The sequence below is a fragment of the Theropithecus gelada genome, chromosome X, assembly GCF_003255815.1.
Source record: "Theropithecus gelada isolate Dixy chromosome X, Tgel_1.0, whole genome shotgun sequence".
Lineage (NCBI taxonomy): Eukaryota > Metazoa > Chordata > Mammalia > Primates > Cercopithecidae > Theropithecus > Theropithecus gelada.
In genome coordinates, this window is record NC_037689.1 from 132,324,856 (window position 1) to 132,333,998 (window position 9,143).

Below are 9,143 nucleotides of genomic sequence, written 5' to 3' on the forward strand. Positions count from 1 at the left end.
ACCTGGCTAATTTTTTATATTTTTAGTAGAGATGGGGTTTCACCGTGTTAGCCAGGATGGTCTCCATCTCCTGACCTCGAGATCCATCTGCCTTGGCCTCCCAAAGTGTTAGGATTACAGGTGTGAGCCACCGTACCTAGCCTTCATCATCTTTCTTTTGACTTTGCCTATCTGATTTTTACCATGCAAAAAAAGGCTTTTACTTTAATTTTTATGTACTTGAAAATACTCATCATTTTATGGCATATGGATTTGGAGTCATATTTAAAAAGGCTTTCCCCACACCCAGATTATAAAGAAATTAATCCACGTTTTCTTCTAGTGCCTACATGGTTTTTTAAAAAAATATTTGGACCAGCTGGTACATATATGGTTTTTTTTTTAAATTTTATATGATAAGCTCCATTTGGTGCTTATTCTAGGGTACAATGTGAAGTATGGGACCAAATTACCTTTTTATCCAAATGGCTATCCAGTTATGCCAATAGAATTTCTTTAAAAAGTCCATCTTTGCCCCAATAATTTGGATATACCACGTTTATTAAAGATTACATTTTCATATATACTTGGGTCTATTTCTGGACTTTCTGCTTTGTTTTGTCAGTCTATTTAGACACGAGACCAATAATGGTAACAGGTTATAACACATTGATTAATTTTAAAAAAGAATTTGAAGTGACATGAAAAAAGAAGGGATTCAGCTTCCTTTACAGAAGAATGGATAGCTAATAAATGTGGAAGGAACAACAGAATTTGGAAAACATGCCTTTGTAGCCACTATGTTAAAAACTGATTCAGATAGGGATCATAATGAATGCTAAAACTATCAGATGAAAATTGTTGGGGAACAGAACATTTACACGGTCATACTTTAAAGATATTAATTTAATATTAATTACAAAGGAGGAGAATGTGCCTTTACGATGGAGAAATCTGGATTACACTACTTTGGCCAAGTGATCAAACTTGGCAATAGGACAAATTGACATTGTATACCTCCTGACGAGATGCAATGGAAACCACCTATGTGGTATCCTTGCCAAAAATGTTTAACCTGAATATATTCATGAGGGAACAATGTGACAAATCCAAATTATAGGCCATGATACAAGATAACTGGCCTAAAGTCTTTGAAATGAATATTTCATGAAAAATGAAAAAAGTGGGAAACTTTTATATGAAAGACTACTAGAGATATGACAAGTACATGAATTTGTATGACCTTTGATCCTGAATTTGGGATCCTTGATTGAAACAAACAAACAAACAAACAAAAGTTCTAAATGACATTATTGGGGCAATCGGGAAATTTGAATATGGGCTATGAATAAAATACTATTATTCTGTCAAAACTTTCTTGGGTGTGTTAACAAAATTGTGATTATGTAGGTAAACATCCTTGTATTTAGGCAATACAGGCTGAAGAAGTGTCTTGATATCTCCAAATTAATGTCCAATGGTTCATAAAATATGTATATATATATGTATGTGCTATGTAGCATTATATATATGTATACACACAGAGAGAGAACAAATGTGGCAAAATGTTAACAAGTGTTTAATCTTCATGAAGGGTATATGGGTTTCTATTGTACTATTCTTCCAACTTTTCTGTAGGTTTGACTCTCTTAAAATAAAAAGTTGCAGGAAACAAAATCAATGTACAAAAATCATTAGCATTTCTATATGATGGCCAATAATGATCTAGCCATGAAAGAAAAGAAGGTAATCCCATTTACAATAGTTACAAAAATAAAATATGTAGGAATAATTTCAAACAAAGAGGTGAAAGATCTCTACAAGGAAAGCTACAAACACCGATAAAAGAAATTGAAGATGACATAGACAAATGGGAAAAAAAAAACCCATGCTCATGGGTTGGAAGAATTAATCTAGTTAAAATGACCACGTTGCCCAAAGCTATCTATAGATTCAATGCAGTCCTTATCAAAATACCAACATAATTCTTCACAGAATTAGAAAAAACAATCCTAAAATTCATACAAAACAAAAAAAAGAGCCCAAGTAGCCAAAACAATCCTGAGCAAAAAGAAAGCTGGAAGCATCACACATTACCTGACTTGAAAATATATTGCAAGGCTATCATAACCAAAACAGCATGGTGTTGGTAAAAAAAACAGACACACATACCAATGGAACAGCATAGGGAACTCAGAAGTAAAGCCACATACACAGTCAACTGATTTTTGACAAAGCCAGCAAGAACTTACCTGAGGAAAGGACACTTTCTTCAACAGTGCTGGGAAAAATGAATAACCATATGCAGAATGAAATTGGACCCCTATCTCTTACCATATACAAAAATCAACTCAAAATGGATTAAACATAAGACTTGAAACTATAAAAACACTACAAGAAAACCTATGGAAAACTCTCCTGGACATTGATCTAGACAAAAAATTTATGACTAAGACCTCAAACGCACAGGCAACAAAAACAAAAATAGGCAAATTAAACTAAAAATCTTCTGCACAGTGAAAGAAACAATCAATAGAGTGAAGAAACAACCTGTTGAATGTGAGAAAATATTGTGAACTATTCATTTAATGGGGACTTAATAACCAGAATATACCAAGAACTCAGATAATAGGAAAACAACAAATATTCCCACTAAAAAATGGGAAAAGGACATGAATAGACATTTCTTAAAAGAAAACATACAAACAGCCAACAGGTGTATGAAAAAATACTCTACATCACTAATCATCAGATAAATGCAGATCAAAACCACAATGAGATATCATCTTACCCCAGTCAGAATGGCTACTACTAAAAAGACAAAAAATAAGAGATGTTGGTGAGGATGCAGAGAAAAGGAACTTTTTTTTTTTTTTTTTTTTTTTTTTTTTGAGACGGAGTCTTGCTCTGTCGCCCAGGCTGGAGTGCGGTGGTGAGATCTAAGCTCGCTGCAACCTCCACCTCCTGGGTTCAGGTGATTCTCCTACCTCAGCCTCCTCAGTAGCTGGGACTACAGGTGTGTGCCACCACGCCTGGCTAATTTTTGTATTTTTAGTAGAGACAGGGTTTCACCATATTGGCCAGGCTGGTCTCGAACTCCTGACCTCATGATCCACCTGCCTAGGCCTCCCAAAGTGCTGGGATTACAGGCATAGCCACCGCGCCCGGCCAGGAACTCTTATACATTGTTGGTGGGAATGTAAACTAGTATAGCCACTATGGAAAACAGTATGGAGATTTCTCAAAAAACTAAAAATAGAATTACCATTTGATCTAGCAGTCCCATGTATCTACCCAAAGGAAAAGAAATCAATATATCAAAGGGATACCTGCACTCCTATGTTTACTGCAACACTATTCACAATAGCAAAGATATGGAATCAACCTAAATGTCCATCAACAGATGAATGGATAAAGAAAATGTGGTACATATACACAATTGAATACTATATGGTTATACAAAAGAATGAAATCGTGTCATTTTCAGCAACATCGATGGAACTGGAAGTCGTATCTTAAGTGAAAATAAGCCAGGCACAAAAAGACAAATATTGAATGTTCTCACTTATATGTGGGAACTAAAAAACTTGATCATATGGAGATAGAGAGTGGACAGACAGATAACAGAGACTGGGAAGGGTGAGTTGGGAGTAGGGAGGAGGATGAAAAAAAGTGGGTTAAAGGGTACAAATATACAGTAAGACAGAAGGAATAAATAAGGTGTTTGACAGCACATTAGGTTGACTATACTTAACAAAAATATATTGTACTTGGGTTATGGACACCCTAAATACTATACATGTTACATTATATACATGTAACAAAATTTCACATATACCCCATCAACTTGTACAAAAAAAAATTTTTAATTATGAACTTCCATTTCTTTTTTTTTCATTTCTATTTTTAGTTTAGTCTCCATACAGACTGTCAAAAAATGCCGATGCCAACTATATTTCAAGCCATCATGGCGGGGTATTGGGAAAAGTTTTCAATTAGCAATAATCACTCCTTAGACAAACCTCACTGGCTATGATGTTGCCACTGCACAAAACTGAACTTCTATTTCTTTAGAGTGGAAAAAAATTACAAAATTTTCAGTTTAATTTGGAATTCACTATCAAACATAATAAATACATATACCTTTTGACCTAGTAATTCCACCTCTAGGAATTTATCTGACATATGTTCAATGTTATTCATTGCAGCATTGTTAGATAATAGCAAAAGACTGGAAGCAATATGTTTCCTTCAATAGGGGGCTGGCAAAATGAAATAGAATAAAAAACAAAGAAGCTCTTTGTAGACTAATATGAAGTCATTTCCAAGATACAGTGTTAGGTTAAAAAAAAAAAAAAAAAGGTAAGGTACATAACAATACCTATAGTATTGTATTTGATAGAATAAATGGCCCCAGCTCTTCCCCTCCCTAAGCCCATACACCCTGCAATGTGACTTTGCAGCTCCTCACATTCCTTGAATCCAGGCTAGCTAGCCTGTGGGTTGCTTTGGTCGACAGAATAAGACAGTAGTTATGTTGTGCCAGAACCAAGTCTAGGCCTCCAGAGGCCTTCTGTGCTTCTGTTCTTGTGGAGTCCTGACACTACGATGAGAACAAGCCCAGACTAGACTGCTTATGGGTAAGAGACCTCATGAAGTAGAGCTGAACAAGACCAGCTGAAGCCATTCTAGACCAACCAATCCCCAACTGACCCATCAACTAACCAGCCACAATGATCTGAGCCTGGCCCTGAATAGTAAATACTCCCAGCTTACCCACAGGCTCATGAGAAAAAAATGAATAATTGTTTTAAGCCGCTTAGGTTTTTGAGGGGAAAAGGAGAGGGAGGTCATGTAGTAATCGCTCATACAAATATGCTACCATTTGTGTAAAATTTCAGGGAAAAAAAGACTATATAGATGGATTTGTTTACATATGCAAACTTTCTCCGTAAGGATGCACAAGAAACTGAAAACACAATTGCTCTGGGGCAAAGGAGCTATGGCAGCTAGGGGATGAAAGTGGGAGGCAGACGTTTTGTACCTTTTGAATTCTGAAGCACATTAATGTACTGCCAATGGATGAATGAATAAAACCTGTTCCTTTTTACTCAAATCTTTTCAGAACCCCTAAAATATCCCTGGGATCAGGGGAAAGGGAACTCTCAAATCCTATTGATGAGATTATAAATTGGTACAATCTTGATGGGGTGGTGGTAGGGCTTTAAGCAATGCCTATAACAATATGTAAATATATATGCAATGTACACACTATCTCTGTCAGAACCTGCCAGAAGCTGGTAACACTGGTTGCTTCTGAGAAAGGATCTGATGGAACTGGAGGTCAAGGGTTAAGAGGAAAACTGACTTTTCCCTATATGTCCTTTTTATTTGCTATTTCATTTTTTTACATTGAACTTGTCTTACCTTTCCAAAAAGAAAATAATAAAACGCACATGCCGTCTGACCCAACAATTTATCACTTCTAAGAATCTCTCCTGAAGAAATACATACAGAAGCAGACAAATTTAAATGAATAACAACATTTACTTGTGTATACTAATAAATTATAAAGAACCTCAATGATCATTTGAGGGTTAAATTATGGAATGTTCATACAATTGCTAAAAATGAACCCATAAACCATCACCTACCTCAGTGCAGAGCATTTGAGAATTTTTGAAGCGCCCTCTAATGCCCCCTTCCAGTCATCCACTCTATGAATGATCACAAACGCAATCAACCCAAGTAACCATCACCCAGGTCCACAGAAAACATTCCAGAACTCTTGAGGTGCCCCACAATACCTACTTCCAGTCATTCACTCTATGAATGCTGAAAAAGTGAACCTAAGCAAACATCAGTCAGGTCACATAGAACATTCCAAAACTGTTGAGGCGCCCCCAAATGACCACTTCTAGTCATTCACTCTATGAATGATCACAAACTGAATCAACCCAAGTAACCATCACCCAGGTCCATAGAGAACATTCCAGAACTCTTGAGTTGCTCCCTACTGCTCATTTTCAGCCATTTACTCTGCAGGAATTATCACAAATGAATAAACCCATGTAACCATCACCCAGGTCACACAGAACATTCCCCCAGAATATCTAGTTTGTGATAATTCATCAACCTGTACACTTTTTTGTATATACATTACATTTCAATAAAAAATTTAAAATATGCATGTGCATCTATTACAAATATGTTCACCTATGTATAGAAAAAGATAACTAGGGCCAGGCGCGGTGGCTCACACCTGTAATCCCAGCACTGTGGACTTTGGGAGGCTGAGGCGGGAGGATCACAAGGTCAGGAGTTCAAGACCAGCCTGGCCAACATGGTGAAACCCCGTCTCTACTAAAAATACAAAAATTAGCCGAGCACAGTGGCAGGCGCCTGTAATCCCAGCTACTCGGGAGGCAGGAGAATCACTTGAAGCTGGGCAGCAGGGGTTGTGGTGAGCCGAGATCACGCCACTGCACTCCAGCCTGGGCGACAGAGTGAGGCACTATCTCAAAAAAAGAAAAAAAGAAAGAAAAAAAAAGAAAGAAAAGAAAAGAAAAAGATAATTAGGTACACAAATCAAACTATTACATTATAGATGAAAAGGCTGGAGGGGGAGTATTTTTTACTTTGCATACTTCTATGAGGTTTCAACTTCTTATAATAAGCTTTTCTCCTCCATAATTCAAAAATAAATACAAATGAATAAAGATGAAAAAACAAAGAAATTAAACCACTGTTATGAGATGTTAATTTTGTCTCTGAGGTAGAAATACACATGATGAAGATTACAAATTCTAGAATTCTTAACCCCTCACCTACAACAGCCACAGCCCCTCTTCCCTTCTTCCTCCCCACAACCCACAGGTCTCTGAGGGAGATGGATGCTTAGAGGGCAGATTCAAAGCGCTAGGGCTTTCACCCCAGACTACTTCAGTAGTCATCAGGGGAACTAGACTAAAAATTCCTTTTGGCCAAAGAAGGCAGGCCTCAGTGATCCAGACTAGAAGCTTCTTTCTCTGAGGGCTGCATGCTGACAGTAGCTCTGGAGTTCTAACCACTTTTTTAGTCAGAAGAGATAGGTAAGCAAACCAGGCCTGAAGTGCTCTTTAGCCCCACTTTACCTCAGCCACACTCCAGTTCCCCCTAGAAGCTGAAGGAGAGAGGTTCCTGACCTCTCTTACCACACCTCACAGAAGAAGAAAAGTGCAGAATAGGCTGGGCGCGATGGCTCACGCCTGAAATCCCAGCACTTTGGGAGGCCGAGGGAGGGAGATCACCTGAGGTGAAGAGTTCGAGACCAACCTGGCTAACATGGTGAAACCCTGTCTCTACTAAAAATACAAAAATCAGCCGGGCATGGTGGCGGGTGCTTGTAATCCCAGCTACTCAGGAGGCTGAGGCAGGAGAATTGCTTGAACCCGGGAGGCGGAGGTTGCAGTGAGCCGAGACGGCGCCGCTGCACTCCAGCCCGGGCAACAAGAAAGAAACTCCGAAAAAAAAAAAAAAGAAAGAGAAAAGAAAAGGGAAAGGAAAAGTGCAGAATCCCAAAAAAGAGGAAATCTATAAAGAACCCGGCAAGAGCATTCCACACAGATTCCACAGCTTCTAACTTCTTCATACAGACAGTTCCACACACCACTGTGACCCAATACTTTCCTGGATCAAAGTAATTATGTATATTTTAAGATTTGGGTCATATCTGGCTATGGATCATTCGTACTATCATTTACTCAAGATGTATTTAAATTATGTCACTTTTCCTTTACTATACGACTTGCCAAGTTTACTGTAATAAAAAGCTTCCTATCACTATAATAAATGGAACATCAGTATCACATGCCACAAACAGAAGGTACATATTAGGTATATATTAATAAAGATTACCAAAGGGTGGCACTCCTTGACAGACTCCTCGTGCAAGTTTTCCTCGGGAATGTCTGGAAGACAAGAAGCTTCACCCTCCTCCTAGAGGTGAGAGTGTGTGGTTAACACTTCCCCGGAGATTTACTTTCAGCTTCTCCTATAGGTTCATTCCCTAGTGATTTTCTTTCAGCTTCTCCTATAGGTTAACACTCCCTGTGGTTTTCTTTCAGCTCCCTCTATAGGTGAGAGTGACTTTCTTTTACTCCCTCTATAGGTTAGCGCGTGGGGTTACCTTGTTCAACAAAATTTTATTGAGTGACTATTCTGTTTCAGATAGGATAACGTGGGGTTACTTAGTTTAACAAAATTTTATTGAGTGACTGTTCTATTTCAGATAGGACAGCGTGGGGTTACTTAGTTCAACAAAATTTTATTGAGTGACTGTTCTATTTCAGATAGGATAGTGTGGGGTTACTTAGTTCAACAAAATTTTATTAAGTGACTGTTCTATTTCCGATAGGATAGCAAGGGGTTACTTAGTTCAACAGAATTTTATTGAGTGACTATTCCATTTCGGACAGGATGCTAGCTGCTGAGGATACAGAAGGAAAACGGGAGAGTTTGTATTATGATTGAGCAAGGGTTGGGAAAGAAAAGAAGGGAAAAAAGGAAGTTGGCAGATGTACATAGACTATAACATACCCTCCTGTCTCCATCTCCTAAGCCCCCGCTTATTTAAGCCACTGCAATTCAACTTTGGCTCCTTCAACCTCACTAACAGTACACTAATGAGAGCCTCCAGAGGATCTTCTAATTTTAAGATCTAATGGGAAAATTTCAGTCCTCATTTCAATTGACTCTGTAGACCACTCCCTCCTTATGGTTCACTGATATTGTTAGCTGCTTCATCTAGGCCATCCCTTATCTTCAGTCGGCCTCTTTTTTTTTTTTTTTTTTTGAGATAGAGTCTCACTCTGTCGCCAGGCTGGAGTGAGGTGGCGCAATCTCGGCTCACTGCAACCTCTGCCTCCCGGGTTCAAGCAATTCTCCTGCCTCAGCCTCCTGAGTAGCTGGGACTACAGGCGCACACCACCACGCCAAGCTAATCTTTGTATTTTTAATAGAGACAGGGTTTCACCATGTTGGCCAGGATGGTCTCGATCTCTTGACCTCGTGATCCGTCAGCTCTTAAATGCTGATGATTGTCGGGATTTTGTCCCTAACCTTCTTGTCTGGATGATCTCCCTGTTTACATCTACAGCTATAACTTCCACCTACATAAGCTAAAG

The 9,143-nt window shown here is 38.4% G+C and overlaps 1 protein-coding gene and 1 non-coding gene across 2 annotated transcripts in view; both read right to left on the bottom strand.

The window, feature by feature from the left end:
* PLAC1 (placenta specific 1) overlaps window positions 1-7,964 on the bottom strand; it is a 198,004-nt gene extending 190,040 nt beyond the window's left edge. Inside the window, exon 1 of the mRNA XM_025372465.1 lies at window positions 7,876-7,964. The gene's annotated coding sequence lies outside the window, so the exon portion shown is untranslated. The remainder of the gene's footprint in view (window positions 1-7,875) is intronic.
* Window positions 3,895-4,035, bottom strand: LOC112616802. Its single transcript, XR_003117803.1, has one exon. It is a non-coding gene; the product is annotated as a U4 spliceosomal RNA (small nuclear RNA).
* Window positions 7,965-9,143: the final 1,179 nt, after the last annotated feature.